The 18,099-nt window shown below is 43.5% G+C and overlaps 1 long non-coding RNA gene across 1 annotated transcript in view; it reads left to right on the top strand.

The window, feature by feature from the left end:
- The window catches only part of LOC311519745, a 112,635-nt gene extending 96,695 nt beyond the window's left edge, over positions 1–15,940 (top strand). Inside the window, exon 4 of the long non-coding RNA XR_014711363.1 lies at positions 15,824–15,940. This is a non-coding gene — a long non-coding RNA (uncharacterized lncRNA). The remainder of the gene's footprint in view (positions 1–15,823) is intronic.
- The last annotated feature ends 2,159 nt before the right edge of the window (positions 15,941–18,099 follow it).

The following is an 18,099-nucleotide window of genomic DNA, read 5'->3' as shown; positions in this document are numbered from 1 at the left end:
TCTAATGCAGATGCTCCTTTGCCTTCTGCGGACCCCCTGAGATCCACATGGATCCTGTGGGATCAATAGATTAATGGGACAGAACCACAGCTGAGCAAACTCTCTCCCCCTTGGTGAAAGAATTCCTAAGGAACTCCATGGATCTGATTGAACCTGGCTGAGTTCAGTGAAGTCCTGGAGATATAAAACTGTGCCCAGGAGCTTCAACTCATGCTCTTTTCTCTTCCCTACTCAGGATAGTATCACAAAGGGGCCCTGAGTGCCTTGAGTCACTGTTGTCAAAGGTGAGAAACCCCATTTAGATTCTCACTTAACTGGATCTGCTATTCCTGTGTAGTGTTAGGCATGTTGCTATTACTAGGTTGCCAGAGGGAGGGCACTCAGACTGTTCTTCATTAGCATTTGTTAAGTTATTAACAGCCCCTCTTTAATTAAATTTCTACTTGTGTAAGATCAAATGCCAATCTAGGAGACCTGATACTGGAAATGTTGATCAGTTGTCTGGCCTGGTGGCTTTGCTGATGTAACACATAATGGGCAGTATCCTTCTGCAGACCCTAAACCGGGGACTTGGCTATTGACTAACTGGGAGCTGAACTTTTTGAAAAACCAGGTCCACTTGTGGGTGCTGATCACTTGTGAAAATCTGTCCCTGCTCTGTTTTTGATAGCCTATTTGTAGGGGTAGTCAATTGGTGGAGTGGGGGGCCAAATCTGGACCACCAGACGCTTTTGACCGGACCACAAAATCTTTTTGGTTTTGTTTTATTATTTATTCTTTGTTGCTATTGCCATATGAAAAATGTCTCTGCCCACCTGAGCAAAGTACGTATAACGCAGCACATCCTAAGTGGGTTCCATTTTTACCTCAACTTTGTCCTGCTGCAAGCGACTGTTCCAGGTGCACCACAGTGGAGAATCTTTCCAAAATAAAACAGTTCAATGATTCAAGTAAATGGCTAGAGAGGGTGGTCTGGTGGCTCAGGCCAGACACCAGCACTCCGGCGAGCTGCATTCTGTTCCTAGCACAACCACCGCCCCTCCTATTGGCCAGCATCTTCACTTGGAGTGCGTGTGGGGGAAGTGTCTTAACTTGAGGTAAAATCCCAATGAAGACACAGCACTTCATCACTTTCACATGAGTTAGCAGGTAAGGGTAAGGACTGGGGGGTCCTAGTCTTTCACATGACCTGCTAGCTTATATGACAACTGCAACCTACCTGCCTTGTCTTCCATAGGAATTTACACCAAGTTAGTAAACTCAAGTTAAAATCCATGAGTTAATCCACCTCTTTTCCTAGTGAAAATACAACCTCTGTAATGCTGGCTGAGTTACGGCCTCCCTCTGTGCCTGTTAGGTGTGTGTGCAGTGGGAATAATGATTTCCACTGTAAGCTTTCTGGGGCGGGGTTTGTGGATGCAGCGCCTGACACACTCTGCCCCTGCTCTCTTGGCGCTGTCATAATATGAATAGTGGATGAGAGGAATGCCTTCTCTGTAAGTAGTCTTTGAAAATACAGCATTATAACACACACAGTCTGCAGTTCTGCTGGCTGGTTATGCAGTGCTGGGGGATTTGTGGAGGCCTGTTTGTTAGAGCTGGATGGATACCACATAGATACCTGGGACCCCCAAAATACGTATGTAAAGTAATTACCCCCAAATTATGGCGGTGCTTGCTCTATATTCAACACCCTTGCTACAGCATGAAGGAGCAAAAGGGAAGATGGGTGGGGGGAAGCAATGTAAGGGATGAAGATTAAAAGAGTGCAGCAATCAGAAGAGCAGGTTTAAGTCTGGTTGCAGACTTTTTATTTTTTTTCCCCCCCTCTGTCTGCCTCCATCTCTCTAATGCATTTCCTTCTTCCCTAAAGGCCAGCAACTGGCACGCGGCACATGCTGCTAATGGATCAGCTGTATCCCAATGACACATACAGGTGTTTGCAGGAGGCAGTCACATGATTGCGGATCACCCAGAGCTATTGTAAAGAGAGAAAGAGGCAGGCACATATTCCCAACTGGCTCTGATTTTCCTCCTCCCCTAACAGGATCCATATTTTTGCCACAGGTATGATTTTCACTCTCCTCCCCTCCTCTCCCGCCTTCTTGTTTATGATTCACTGTCCTATTTCCCTAACCTTTTCCAAATGCGTGGCCGATTGTCTGTCTGAGCAGCGGTTAGATGGGCCCACAATTCTCCGCTTCTCGCTGGCTGTACAACCGCTTTCCGTCAGTTGATCGGATGGAGGGAGAAGGGGAAGTGAAACAGGGTCTGGATTTTAACTCTGTGCTATGATTAGATTTCTGAGACACAGCTGACACTTTGCTGTTTGTCAGAGGGTGTCCTTTTCATGCTACCTAACTCCCATATAGTGCTTTTCGTCCATAGTTATCAAAGTCTAGCATTGGCCTGTTTAAACCCAGGGTTGTGGGTTCAATCCTTGAGGGGGCCATTTAGGGATCTGGAGCAAAAATTGGGGATTGGTCCTGCTTTGAGCAGAGGGTTGGGCTAGATGACCTCCTGACATCCCTTCCAGCCCTGATCTTCTGATTCTATGAAGAGGTCTATATCATCATCTCCTTTAAACACAGGGAAACTGAGGCATGGGGAGGGGATGTGATTTGCCTTAAGCACCCAAGAAACCAGTGGCAGAGCTGGGAATTGAACCTAGGTCTTCTGAGTCCAACCCCTAGGCACCACTACCTCCCTTAATGGGTGTGACCGCACCAACACTGCAAAGTGCAACAGCAGCTGAAACAGTGGCACTATGGGGGCTGTTCCTCTAATTTATTTGTGTGTGAAAGTGTTGCCACCTCAGCACAAGTCTAGTGATATTTGCTGTGTTTGTCAAAGCCTGGGCCCCGGGAGTCATGTGAGTGTGTGAGAGACTCAGCTTTCATTTAAAAAAAAAAAAAATTTCTAGCCCCCATGACTGCAAAGAGAAGCTTGAAAGTTTGGCCCCTAAAGGTTCGAAAACCAGATGCACATTTAAAAAAAAAATCCAAGGTTTATTACATCTTAAATCTCGTTATTTTTTAAGCCAGTCTCACGACTCATGGAAAGACCAAAACCTTTGCCAACGTAGTGAGAAAATGATTACAGAAATAGAACACAGCGGCTCTCGCTAATGTCAGTTGATGTAATCATTCTCCTCTCCTTTGTTTTGTTCCCGGCTCTGCTTTCATCTCCCCCATTCTACTGATCTGGTTTCTTTTCAGACCAGCTCCTGTTTCCAAAACCAGAGGCCTAAGGTGAAGCTGCTAAGGCCGGTTTTAGGCTCCTAAGAGGAAGACGGTACACCAGTATTGCAGGGTAGGCTGTTTGAGCAGTTGTGTAAGCCATCTCCCATATCACACCCTGGCTGTGGAAGGAGTGGCTGTTACTGCCCTGAAAGGAAGTAAGTGAAGCCGGTTTCTCACAACCCAGCAAGACCCCAAAGTCCTTGGGTAGGTCAATGTCCGCCTGCATGCTGCAGCCTGGGCAAGCGCCTTGTGTCAGCGGGACAACCTGGCCTGTGCTAGGGCTGTCTTTGGGCCTGCCTCTCTCTTTCTGGTAGGACGCCGAGGCTCAGCTGATCAGCACGACACGCGTGGGCAGCCACGTTCCCTCTGGCCCAGGACTGGCGAGGTAAACCACTATAGGCTAGGACACCCGCGGCAGGCCCTCTGCTACCTGCTGCTGACATGGGGTCCACCTAGGCGGGCTCATTTACATAACCCTGCCCTTACCTGCGGTGACTCCACCTTAACTTGTATATTATGCCAGGCCAGCTCCACAGGCCCATATAACTCCCTCTGACTGTACGGGATGGCAAGTCAGGGTCCTTACTATTGTCATTGCAGACCACCTGCTCCTGCATAACCAAAGGGCCCAGGGTAGGGGGCCTAAATTTGGCCAAAGTAGGTAACCTGATTTTCAAAAATGCTGCGTACCCAGAATCCTCTTCAGCAGCAGCTAGCCTGGTGCTGTGTGCCCTTTTGAAAATCTCCACCCGTCGTCTCATAAGGCCGATTTTTCACTCGTGTTCTATTTGATGTCATTCTTTGATGGCTATTTACATTTTATTGTCTCACTTTCTGTATCTCATCTCCCTTCTTCTTCTTCTTCTTCTTCTGTCTTGCATCTGCTTTGAATCTCTGCATTCTCTCTCCTCTGCACTCCTTCTGCTTGTGGAGCCCACTGGTCAGCATGTTGCCAGCTCCCTCTGGGCCTGATCTGCAGAGGATGCGAGGCTGTTACAAGTCCCCACGCCACCCCCGAGCCTGGTTCTTTTAACTCAAGCTCTGGAGATTCAGACTGAGTTTTAGTTCATTTCCCTGCAGTGCTGGCTGTTACAGTTGCATTCACCTACAATTCTCTTGCTTTTCTCCAGTTCCCTTTTCCCATCCTCTTCCCCCCCCGCCCACTGTTCTCCCTTCTCCTTCTTGAGCTTCACCCCTTATCCATGCCCTAAAGACCCATTTTTCTAACCCAGTCCAAAGTCCTGAGGTGGATCTTGTGTGATAATGGCGGACAGGAATCACTGATACTTGCTGAGGGGGTAAAATTTATTTTACAGCTCTGGCTGAAAAGCTCAGGCCAGCTCTGCTCATTGCTAAATTACCAAACCCATTCATAGAATCATAGAATATCAGGGTTGGAAGCGACCTCAGGAGGTCATCTAGTCCAACCCCCTGCTCAAAGCAGGACCAATCCCCAACTAATTCATTCTAACCTGTGACCAAATAAAATCAATGACCCGGGCCAAACTGTTGCTGAGTGAAGGTCACGGTTTCAAATAAAGAAGATTTTTACATTCTTGCATTCTGTGGCATTGAAGCCTAAAGCCAAACCACCAAATCCTCAGCTGGTGTAAATCAAAGTAGCTCTCTTGAGGTCACTATAGGCTCGGTGAGGATCTAGGATTCATTTGTATATTGTAGGACCCTCTAGGATTCATTTGTATATTTGTGAGCCAGAATTCTAAGAGATGGGGACAACAGGGGAGACTTTCAAAGGCACAAAGGGCAGTTAGGTGGCCAATTTCCACTGACTTTCAAAGGGAGTTACTCATCTAACTGCTATTTGCCCTTTATAACTGAATGACATTTAATGGCCTGTGTTGTGCAGGAGATCAGACTAGCTGATATAGTGGTCCCTTCTGCCCTTAAACTCTATGAATCTATGAAAATCAACCTGTAAGAGAGCAACCCTCCCCAAAATGCGTATAATGCCAATTCTTGTAGTCCAGATTTTTAAGTAGTCAGCTTATCTACTTAGCAATGGGAGGAGGAGGCATTAGTCCAGATATGGATTCAGAGTTTGCAGTCTGGGCCTTTCCCTAGTTGTCACCAGTTGCGCTCTCACAGCGTAGTGACTCCAGGTTGGGAACAAGCATCAACCTCAGTAGACAAATTCTTCAGAAACCGAGGCCATGATTTTAAAAAATCAGTACCTAAGGAAGGATCAAAGAGTCTAACCTTAAGTATTTAAATAAATGGCCTGATTTTCAAATCGTCTAAGAACCTAGCAGCTCCCGCTGAAGGAAATGGGAGCTGCTGGGTGTCAATACTTGTGAAAGTCAGACAATTTATGTAGAATCTTGAATATAAACTTATGAGAGAAACTGGTCAAACACTTCCCACCAAACATTTTTTTCAACAAAATGTTTTTTTGATTGATTGAACCTTTTGCAGGGAAAAGAGATCTGTTTTTTATGGGGGGGGGGAATGGATTTTCAGCCAAAAACTTTTTTTTTTTTCATTTTTCAGGGGGGGGGGAATCAGTTTTCAGTTACCCGAAACATGAAGAATTTCAAAGAAAAAAATTAATGATTTTTTTCTTTGAAGTTTTATTAGGGACGGGGAGGAATTAATTTCCTGAACAAGTCTATTTATAAGCCTAATTTTAGATCCTTATTTTTTAATATCTTGGCCAAAGTTCTGGAAGCTATGTTGATGTCACTTATCCATAATTAAACAAAACAGGAAGAAAAACAGAAAAATATGATAGAGAAATGGAATGTTCTCAGGCTAAACAGAAGGTTTTTCAAAGTTTTCCAGGAGATAGCAGCAGTTCTTTAAACTTTTGCTGTAAGTGATAGAATTTCATATACAATTCCCCTCTGTACACTAAAATTTAAAAAAGGATAAAATGCTAACTACATGCCAAAAAAACTTTTTTTTAAAGGAATTTTAGTTGTGGTTATTACTTGTCAGTAAACAGTGAATTATTTGGCCAATAATGTATGTATTTAGATGACTAAATAGCTACGCAAACATTTCACCTAGCCCCTTTGATCCTCCATTGTGGTACTGATCTGACAATGCTGTTTCTTATCAGTGGCCTACATAATATATCAGTGAGCCAGCCAGTCCCACTGCCCAAAGGCAAGTGCTGTAGCTAATAATTACAGCCAACCCCCTGCAATTTAGCAGATGAAGGGAAAATCTGCATTTTCTATCCCCAGCTCTGACCCATAATTGGCAAACTGGGTCAGGAGAGAGGTTTCTCACATGTTACTCTAAGCAACAAACACCCGTCTACCTTCCACCACACACTGCTACATACAGACTCAAAACTCAGCGTGCGATTTAAAGCTGTAATTCTATCCCTGCTCACCAGGAGTCTGTAATAATGCTGAAAAGACTCCCAGTGGAAATACTCTTTTTAAACTCACCCCCAACTGAATCATTTGCCCCATGAATGAATATTAATGGTAGTGTCATTCAAAGACCTAACAAACCAGGATTGTGGCAAAGACATACAGAACTGAGCAGTTGTCATAATTCTGTATTTATTCTTCCTAGAGCGGTTGCACATAAGGACACAAACACACATAAGGACACAAACAAGCATCAGGACCCACCCCCACCACACACACACACTCCCTGCTCCAGCAAGTTTATGGTTTAGGAGGCAACTCAAAATCGAAACGGACCGATGCTAATTTTTGCTCAGGAATTTATCTAAAGGAAGAGTAAGAAAACAGAATTAATGCCTGCAGCGATTTAAAGATTTCCTGGAACAAATAGTTAGGGGCTGCGCCTTCAGGAGGTGTGGGGCAGGGTGGAGAGTTGGTGGGTGGGGTTCATTACTCCTGGCACACCCCCTGCAGGCAGGGTTGTGATGAGGCCCACGTAGGACAGTCTACAGGTGTCCGAGGCCAAGCCTGTGCGGAGGGAATTCTCCCAGCCGTTTGCATGCGATTGACAGCCTCTCTGCAACCCCACAGAGGCCTACAGCAGTGAAGAGAATCTCACCCATTTTTATCCAGACTTTGCTAATGAAGTCTGGAAACGTAATCAATCAGTTCTCCTTGCCCACCCCTGGACATATGCACATCCTTTTGGCTTGATGTGGGGGGGGGCCTCTCCGCCCTGCACTGATTTATAACAAGCTCTGAGGATGGGTTTCTCCATCTTTCTAGAGAATTCCCTTGCCTGTTTGCCTTCACTGGAGCAGCATCCGCTTACATCTGCTTGCCTGCCATATCGCAGCTCGCAGGCTCCAAGTGCAGCTGCGCACTGCAAACCCTTGATCTGTGCTTAATGTGGCCCCCCCAGAAACCTGGCCCCATGCCCACTAGGGACTGCATTTCAAGGCATATCCCTATTAGCTTATTTTGATGTTTTTATCTTTCTGTGATTGGGAACCATTCTCTACAGCCAAAACAGACACTTCTCTGCAGGCGCTGAGTGAATTTTTAGCTGTCCTCTGAGGAGGAAGCTTCAATAAAACATGAGGCCACTACCAAAGCTGACTGGCTTGAGTGATGTAACATCTCATGCGGTTCGTGCATTTCTCTGTACGTTTACACTCGTGTGAACATTAGCTTGGCTGCCCTGTCTCGCTTTAAGTGAAGGCTTGCACGCAAACATGGCCTCCCCGAAAGTTACCTCAGGCTAAAGCACTTCCATCATCGACCAAATGAAGCATTACACTCGGTCTCTGGTGGGTAACTCGGCCTGCAATTGGGCTGGGGCTCATGTTTTATTGATAGTGTGAGATTGTCCTTTTTATTTCCAGCCTCCCGCAGCAGGTGAGCTTGTCATATTCGCTAAGAGAGAACCAGAGTAGATTGCCAGGCACTTGTGTGGATTGTTTCCCCAGTTCTTCATTTCTGTTGAGAGGCACGCAATATAAACAAAGTTTTGCTTAACGGCTGGAACATTTGTCACCGATTTTGAGACATGCAAGCCTCCACTTTGGAGCTAGGAAACCATTGCAGAGTTCCTCTCCCCACCCCCACCCCCCATTAACCGTGTGAGTGCTGACCTTAATTTCCTTCAGTGATAAAATAAAGGAAAACTACAGGCTCGCTGTGCAATGGAACTGGCGGAGAGCAGATCTGCAGAGTGAATTCCTTTCCCCTTGCAGCAAGGAGAGGGAGGTGGGGTGGGCTGGAAGGCTGGCTGTCCTCTACTCCAGTTTCTTACCCCCACCCCCTGCTTCCGAAAGCTGAAATAACTAAAAGCTCAAGTAGTCAATGCTGGAATGGAAAGAAATTAATCAAATTAAGTCAGTTTATTTTTATGGTCATATTGAAGTCTCCTGGGATTCTTCTTTAAACTGGGCCAGTTCTTCCATCTCAGGCCCTTTAGCATGGACTAGGAAAGCCCTTGCTGGAAGGAAGGAAGATTGATTGACATGTTGAAAAGCTCCTCTGGAAATAATAATACTTCTCCAAGCACAGTAGCAGGACTCTGTAAGCGCTCTGGGCAAGAGAGCTGTACCCTAAGTTTGTACTGCCTCTAGCATAAGAGGGCCCTGACTCTATCAGTGCTACTGCAGTAGAAATGTCAAATTCTCAGCATCATTATCTCCCAGGAATTTGTCCATTTGACCTTTACACACATTTTTGCAGATTGCAAAGCGGGGAATGTTACTGTTGGGTGGGTAAGTCTGGTGGAGTGATCATCGCTCTGTGGCTGAGATAAGCTTTGGTGCAACTTGGCTGGGGGAGAAGGGCAGGCAAAGTGGAAGGGTGCTCACCCCGCCCTAGATTCTGTGGCTGGCCAGGAAGTGGTTTGACTCGGATGTAAACCAGACAAGTCCTGTTCTGGGGACTGCAGAAAAAGGTAGCACAGAGCCATTCTGCAGGTTTTGTGTCACCTGGGGAATCCTCCTGTGCAGAAAGAATTCCCAAGAGGCTGGCTTGCTGGTTTTTCTGCTCTCTTCCTTTGATGGAGCTAATCAAAAGGGGCCACAGTGGAACCCCAAATTGGAGCCAATGGTTATAGGGCAGTGAGGAACTGGCTGAATCCCTGGACGATTCATTTCCAGACTTCTTAACAATTGGGTCATTTGGGGTTGTTGCTGTTGGAGGTTTTTTTTAATGTGTGAATTTTTGACTAGTGTTGTGGACTCCATTGGAACACACTTTCCACCGTCATGCTTGTTTCAATAAAGTTTTTTGTTTGGGGGAATTTCCCTGTGTTTTTATTCAACCAAGCTGATGTATGAGGTCAGCAGCAGGAGGAAGGGAACCCTTTCCCCACTAGGTCTTGTGAGGCCCCCCTCCAGCAGACATTAGCAGGTCCATGGAAGATATAGCTATGTGAGAGAGTTACGTCAGGGTGCAATGTGGAAGTAGCTAACAATATGGGGATGGGGAGAGGGCCCCTTTGCCTATCTTGAAAACTTGAAGGACATTCAAGTCAATGACAAAATTCCCCTTTACTTCAGTAGAGGAGGATTGGCCCCTAAGTGCCTCAGAGACTTATATCCAGAAAATACAAAATGTTGAAAGTTTTACAAGTGGATAAAGAATTATTTCTGCCCTGTCCCCCTCTATACTTCCTCTGTACCCCATCACCTTCCATGACTGTTCCTTGGGATGTTTATAACTAGAATAAATACATCTCCAGTAAATGGAGGTAGGTAGGAAATAATCATGTAATGACCTCTTGAGGCTGGAGTGGATAAGCTCATAGAACTTTTCCACCTCTAACTTGTACGATTCTGTTGTTCTGCTATGCCATGCTTAATGTCTGTCCAGTCCTGGAGATTCAGGACTAGTCAGTGAAGAAGAGGCTAGGCATAGAGAGGTAACATTGGGAATAAGCCACAGTGAGGGTCTTATTGAAACCGTGGCACCTAAAGAGGTATGGAGTAAGGGGAGGATGAGGAGCCATCAAAGAAGAAGAGTTTGGAATGGCCAGCAAGGTAGGAAAAAGACAGGGATACCATAGCGTTATGGAAGCCTGGAGTAGGGTGGAACCAAGGGAGGAGAAAGCTAGCCTTGAGGGAAGAGTTTCAGAGGCACTGGGGAGATGGAGAAGAACAGGAAGGGGTGGCTATAGTAAGGAGGAGGCTATCAGTGACCTTAGGGCCATGGAATGGAGAGGACAGAAGGCAGGAGAAAGATGGTGGAAGGAAAGTCTAGGAGGAGACAAGTGGAGGAGTAAGCCGCAGTAGCAGTTGGAAACATTTCTCGGATAGGGGACCCAAGCACATAGTCTTTGGCCTGCAGAAATGAGCTGGAAAGATGGCGGAGGACAGAAAGAGTTAACGATTATGAGGAGGAAAAAGAGCTGAGGGGGAATGTGATAGTTGGGACAGGTTGCAGGGTTATCCATGGATAACAAAAGGTGGCCATAATTTGGCATAGTCCTGTGACCTCTCCAGAGTTGTTCTGCAGGACAGGCAGGCATCTGGTATGAAGGGCGGGCCTGGACTGGGCGAAGCAAGTTGAAAAATAAGAAGGATGTGGAGGTGTGAATGACACTTGAGTGAGGGGAGGAGACGATGCGGAGGTGATGGGGGAGAGGAGGCAGTGGCATCGAGGGGATCAGAGGGAGGAGGTGAGGTGGTAGGAGACGAGGCAGAGGAACTCATGGGGTGAGAAGAGGATGGAAAGTAATAAGGGGAATGGAGAACAGATGGATGAGGTGAAATAGTGAAGTGATTAGGAGGGCAGGTGGCTGAAAACGGGCAATAGCTGCGTTGCAAAGTGAGATGGGCAGGGTGTCGGGTGCTTCAGGGTAACGTATTGCTGGTAGTGACTGAGGATTCAAAGGTGAGGACAGGGGAAGGGAGCATTAGGAGAACAGGCCAGTGCCGCAGAAGTAGAGCGAGGTCACTGTGCTGACTGCTTCCCTGAGGCTGTGCAAACAGGCCCCTGGGAGGAGATTGCATGGGCTGATGCTCCTCGGTGGTGCACTGAATGGCCTTCAGCCCCAGGAGATGTAATTCTTTCACAGGCCTCCTTGTGCTCTGCCAGGACTGCATGATATGGGGCTAGTCCAGGTGATTCAGGGTCACTGTATGTGACAGCAGAGCAGGGTTATGTGTGGCTGCTAATCAATCCCTTCCCCAAATGGTGGTCACGCTGGGGAAATTAATCTCCATCACCTCCATTCTGGCATGAAAAAACAAGCCACTAATTACTTCTGCTTGCCTATGACAGCTTACAACCTATCATGTGTTCCCAGCTGCCCCTCGCCCCATCCTGGGCTTAAGTCCTACTGATTTTCAATATGATTTAGGCTCCTAAATCACTCAGGTGCTTAGAAAATTGTGCTCAGTGTCTTCCACTTATTTTGCACAGAATAAATGACTACACGAGATGCAGGACATCTATGTACGTCTCAGGTGAATGAGGCTCCACACAGGTTCTGGGGTGTGCACTGCTGGGTTCAACTGCAGGTTGGGACCTGAGGGAAACCCGTGATTTTTGGCTACTGCCATAATGACCCTGTGTATCCCCCCAGGTCACATTGCTGGTAGCGGACCTCCACTCAAACCAAACCAAACCCAACAGCTGAAGAAAGGGCTCTGATTACATCCAGACCTAAGTTATCTAGAATTCCCTCATGTGGTACATACTTTCCCAATTGTTAGTTGAAGTCTGGGAAAAGTGACAAAGGCTAATTTACATGATTGGGTTTTATTTTGTCTTTCATCTCTTCAGAGTGTTTGTTTGGTTTTGCATTGTCAGAGGGCTGGTGACAATCCTTTGAAATGAAAGACAAGAAATGTATGTTATGTTTACATATAAGCATATACCTTAATAACCTAGATCAGTGCCACTTCAGATAGTTGTGTAGATTAAACAGGTAAATGCTTTGAAGATGAAAATGCCATAAAGTGCTAAACACTGTATTGTTATTTTGTATGTTTGCTCTCCAGTTTCAAAGATCGTCTCTATAAAGTTAACCCATGGCATCAAATGCCTTCTTATGTTATCAGACTGCAAGGAGTAGCGTATCATAAAACGATAAAGCCCTGCAACCCATCTTCATTAGCCTAGAACTGAAGCAAGTGCCCTCTAAAAACAGTAAAACATTTGCTCAAGTGTTTTTGTATTAATCTTTCCATAACATTTTCTGCATTAATGTAATCAGGCAAAAGATTAGTTTATCATTTGGCTTTTTTTAATTTTTACCATTGTCAAGCTGTCTTGCAGTGGCTCGAGAGCACAAGTACCAACATCAGAGCAGACAAATAAGGAGCAGGGCACAAACACTAAATTGGTTGTGAGTGTTGCACTTAGGTTTCACCAGCCAAATATCAAGTGTTAATTCCTCAGTCACTGTAACAGCCTGAACATGGAGGCATAGACAGTCGCCCTGGATATTCTGATCTGTCTCACCACCCAGACGAGCCTGCCTTTGTGATAGATGGTCCCTTCCAACACAGACCAGCAATACTCAGGTTATTCCCAATCCCAAAGGTCCGGTCACTTATCCCAGGTCAGTTGCTCCTTAGATCTCACACCAAAGACGACACTTGCAGCCAGTCCTGTAATAAACTATATACAGATTTATTAATGGAAAATGGAAACAAGAGCGTTACTTACAAGCTTAAAGCAGGTAAACATATGTACACAAATGAGTTACAATCTTAAGTTTCAGAAGATAATAGAAGCTTCTAGAATAAGCTAGCTCTACACGTCCTTTAGGGCTAACCTAGGCTAAACAGCTAGGGATCTCTTGCTTATGCCTAGAAAACTCTGCCCTCCAGAGTCTAAGTAGCATAGAGATACAGTTCCTTTTGATTAGGAGTTTTTATTCCCTTCCCCACTTGTGCTTTGAGCTGCAAAGTTAGCTGATGGGAGAAATTCACTTGCATGACTCATCTTCATGGGGCTGGAGGGAGACCAATGAACAAAGTTTTTTGTCCCCTTTCATGTTGCACAATAGTTTGTCTGGTGTTGACGGGCCTTCCTTGTTGGCCAGGATGTAACACCTTCTGTTGGAGATCAGCACTTTATGCTAGTTAATGTCTCCCTCCCGTCTGGTGATTTTACACAGTCCCAGAGGCTTAAGACAAATGCTTAAATATTACCTTACAATATGGGATGCAGATGTTATAAGTCAGATTAATGCAGACAGCAACATACAAGCATGCAATAAAGTCTAGCACATTTGCATAATTCTAATACCTATTTTTAACAATTCTAACACACAGGTGAGCCAGACTGATCCCAGCTCTATTTGTCAGTGTTCTACTGAGGCATGGGCCCCTTGGCATGAGCTGGCATCCGGTCAGCCTGGTATTTTAGAAAAAAGCTCATTTCGAGTGTTTATAAAAGAAAAGGACAGTCAGTTATTTATTAAGTTTTATGTCACAATTTGGGAAGATTGGCCTTAATTTACTTTTGGTATTAGGGACTTCATCAAAGGAATGAAAGAGCCGTTCGTCAGCACTTTCCCTAGTGCCATTAAGTAAAAATAGCAAAGCCTTAGAGCACTATCAACTGGCTTTTTCTGTTTGAAAAAGCCGGCACAGAAAAATATTAATTGGATTTCTAATTATATTGATATATCCAGAGCATTTCCAAGAGCTATCAGCCTGTTAGTTAATGTGTGCTCTTTACTGCCAGCCTCTGAGAAGAGAGACATTTCCCAAAGAGTGCTGCCCAGCCAATGGGAATGGAAGACAGTCAAAGGCTAGCGGGGTGAAAAAAGACACTGCAATGAGAGAACTGAAAAGCATAACTTATTTTGTTTTCAAGCCTTCTTTTAAATAAATATCATAATAGCAAGGTGTGCAGAATAGACCAAAGAATCAATCTTTGATAGCTAATAGCATTAACATTGCTGTTGCATATTCCTGTATAGTGGTAATTCCTATTGGACTGGTCATGTGTTTAAAATTAGGCTTTCAGAATCAGGGCCATAGTTGGGTAGCAATAATTACACTGCAGAAGAAACCAAAGGGCCTGAGATCAACAGCAGGGGTTATTTGTGTTTCCAGCAATTTGCAAATCATTTTTAGAATTTTCCCCCCACACTTTAAAGCCCTTTGGAAGAATTATTCTTCCTTCCCCCGATTTCAGTTATGGTATTGTTGTGTGGGAGCAATTTTTCAATTAACAAAAATGTTGATTCTAATCAGATTCGCAGCTATAAATTAAGACTGAGTAAGAACTACCAGATTCAGGAGACACTGAAAAGGGCTGCTTACTCAGTTATGACAAATGAGTGTCCGAACAAATAGAGGGCCTGATCCCTTGAAATCTATGAGAGTCTTTCATCTGTTTTGGATCAGGCCCATTATACCATATAGGCAAATAGTTATAAAATATGTATCCTGCTTCTCTTCTCTTTGCAGTTTCTCTGCGAGTGTGCGCAGAGGGCAAGGATCACTTGACTACTCATTTAACACAAGCAAATCTTTTTCGAGTTTTCATGAGAACAATTCTAATAAATAGAGCAGGCATTGAACATAAAATGCCTGGATGTTACAATGTTAGAACAGTGCAAGTTGTTTTCACGCCAACATTCATACCCACAACTTTCTTTAATATGCAATCCCCTTGTACATATCTTTGGTGAAGAAATACAGTAAATACTGCATTTTGTGGGTGTGTGAATAAGGTCGGGCATATGTCCCTAGCCTTCGCATGTGAAGTTTTTTTGTAATTAGCTTTCTATTAAAGTCCTAGATAGACATCCTGCATTTAGAACAATAATGCATGTTTCCATGATATATATAAACTTGATTTACCACAAATATTCCATTTTCAGAATGAAAGATTGACAGTATGTGGGCAGATAGGGCATTCATTTTTGCCATTTGTTTTGTGAAAAACAAAAATAACATTTGAGTGTTCTAGTTTGGGTAAGAAAAGGTTAAAAAGTACCAGACTGTGGTATAATTACCAAATTACGACATCTAATTTGTAGGTTTCACTTGCTAATTATGTGTGATACATGGGTGGCTAAGGGTGAATATCAAGCCAAAGAATCCATTCTTTTGTCTTTGTAAATTTGTTTTGATTTGTAGGAGGAACAGAGAAGGAACGGGTTTCACCACATCAAATTGCATCTTCCTCTTTCAATTGCCAGAGTAAATAAAAAGGAAATCTACATTGCTGGTTTTTAGATTCAGTAAAGCCAAGAAAGGAAGGAAGGAAGGAAAGGATGCAATTGAATGATGCTTTGTACACACCTATAGTTTAAAATTTGCATGAGCAATATCCTCAGTGCCCTGAGAGGAAGTGAGCTGTAGCTCACGAAAGCTTATGCTCTAATAAATTGGTTAGTCTCTAAGGTGCCACAAGTACTCCTTTTCTTTTTGAGCCTTCTCAGTGACTGTTTTAAAAAATAATATTTGAAAGACTATTCTTAAAATCGGTACAAAAGCCTCAGTGTTTATGGTCCTGAGTTTTCAAACACTGTGATCAATATCGGTGTTTCCTGGTAGTTGTAAGATCAGATCATACACAAATACCAACTGTATCTTTGAAGACAATCACTTTATACTCTTCCCTGCTTTGTAAATTACTTCAAATGTTATCTAGGCAATATTAAGCATGATTATTTAACATGTCAAAGTGGATGCTTTTTAATTAATTTTGAAGCTCTGAAAATAGATTCTGCTTCCCATTTGATAGGTGGTGTTAACATTCTGTCAGCAACTGAAGTTCTGGGGACTGTAGGAAAATCTAAATGTATACACAGCAGAAGGTTGCAGAAAAACAGAGCTTCTGAACTAGATTGTGAGAGCAGGAAGGAGGATCAGAATGACCTACGTTTTGCCCTTGCAAGCAGAAAACCTGATCATCAGATGAAAGACAAGTAAATAATTAGTTTATGCCTGCTTATTTGAACAGCCGATTACTGAAACCAAGCTACTCCTTCGTGAACTTTCTTGAAAACCTGAGTTACAAGGATTGTCATGCACATTGTGTAAAGAGTTGTCACTTTGGATGGGCTATCACCAGCAGGAGAGTGAATTTGTGTGGGGGGGTGGAGGGTGAGAAAACCTGGATTTGTGCTGGAAATGGCCCACCTGATGATCACTTTAGATAAGCTATTACCAGCAGGACAGTGGGGTGGGAGGAGGTATTGTTTCATATTCTCTGTGTATATTTAAAGTCTGCTGCAGTTTCCACGATATGCATCTGATGAAGTGAGCTGTAGCTCACGAAAGCTTATGCTCTAATAAATTGGTTAGTCTCTAAGGTGCCACAAGTACTCCTTTTCTTTTTGCGAATACAGACTAACACGGCTGTTACTCTGAAAGGTTATAAGCATAGATGTCTTTTTATAACAAATTGGTTTATCTGTGGAACAGATAAATTTGAAAATATATTTCCAAACAATAATCAGTCTGATAATGGATTGAATTCATCACTAATATTTGCTGATTTTTTAGGAAGCATTAATTTTACTGATTTTGCAAAAGTAAATGTTTTGGGTTTTAGATCAGGAGGGTTTCTCCTTCTAGAATTAATTGCTGTTCTTATTTTAAAAATCTGAGATATATTTGCGTTCAAATTTAAATCCTGAAAATACGGTCTCAGCACTTCTCTGGGAGTTACAATATACAGTAAAATCCCAAATCCAAGTGGTGGTATCCTGGACCTTGCAGTCTAGTGAAGTCCCACTGAAATCAATAAGACTTTATATGGGTGTGTCATAAATATAAAGGGTGTCATAAATATAAAGGTAAACACCTTTAAATCCCTCCTGGCCAGAGGAAAAACCCTTTCACCTGTAAAGAGTTAAGCTGCTAAGATAACCTCTCTGGCACGTGACCAAAATGACCAATGAGGAGACATGATACTTTCAAAACAGGGGTGGGGGGAGGAACAAAGGTCTTGTCTGTCTGTGTGATGCTTTTGCCGGAACCAGAGCAGGAATGCAGGTCAGAACTCCTGTAAAAAGTCAGTAAGCAATCTAGTTAGAGATGCGTTAGATTCTGTTTTGTTTAAATGGCTGATAAAATAAGTTGAGCTGAATGGAATGTATATTCCTGTTTTTGTGTCTTTTTGTAACTTAAGGTTTTGCCTAGAGGGATTCTCTATGTTTTGAATCTGATTACCCTGTAAGGTATTTACCATCACAGAGGTGATTCTTTTACTTTTTCTTTAATTAAAATTCTTCTTTTAAGAACCTGATTGTTTTTCATTGTTCTTAAGATCCAAGGGTTTGGGTCTGTGTTCACCTATGCAAATTGGTGAGGATTTTTATCAAGCCTTCCCCAGGAAAGGGGGTCTAGTGCTTGGGGGGATATTTCCAAGTGGGCACTTCCCCTGTTCTTTGTGTAACACTTTGGTAGTGGCAGCGTTCAACCTAAGCTGGTAAGAATAAGCTTAGGGGGTCTTTCATGCAGGTCCCCACATCTGTACCCTAGAGTTCAGAGTAGGGAAGGAACCTTGACAGGGTGCAAGGAGTGAAGTTAATTAAGCTTGATGCAAGATCCTGCTCTAAAATGGTTACATATTTCATTTGTGAATTAAATTTCATATTAAAGCTAGATCAACTTTATTTTAAAAGTTTATTTACTAATGTTCACTTAAATAATATAAAAACAACCCCACAAAAATATATGTAAGGAGATGTGCCCCGATTAAAATGAGATGGAAAAGTTTATATGGAAGATTGGAAATTGAATACATTTTGAGTCTCAGCCTCGAAGGTCCCAAAGTAAAATACAGGTCAATATCGTGTTTGTAGTATGGGCCTGATTCGTTTATTCTTAATCACATAACTAATTCTTACATATATGAGTAGGCCAACTGACCTCCATGGAACTAATCATGTGTGTTAATATAATCATTACTCATGCAAATAAGGGTTACAGGTATGTGTACCTTGTAAACTGGTCTTTGTATCAAACATTGAAATGCAGGTGGAAGGATTGAAACTAGAATTAAAAGAACAT

Source organism: Lepidochelys olivacea (genome assembly GCF_965140295.1).
Source record: "Lepidochelys olivacea isolate rLepOli2 genome assembly, chromosome: 4".
In the NCBI taxonomy this organism is placed as follows: domain Eukaryota; kingdom Metazoa; phylum Chordata; order Testudines; family Cheloniidae; genus Lepidochelys; species Lepidochelys olivacea.
The sequence above is the reverse complement of the archived record's forward strand: the minus strand, read 5'-3'. Positions and strand labels throughout refer to the sequence as shown.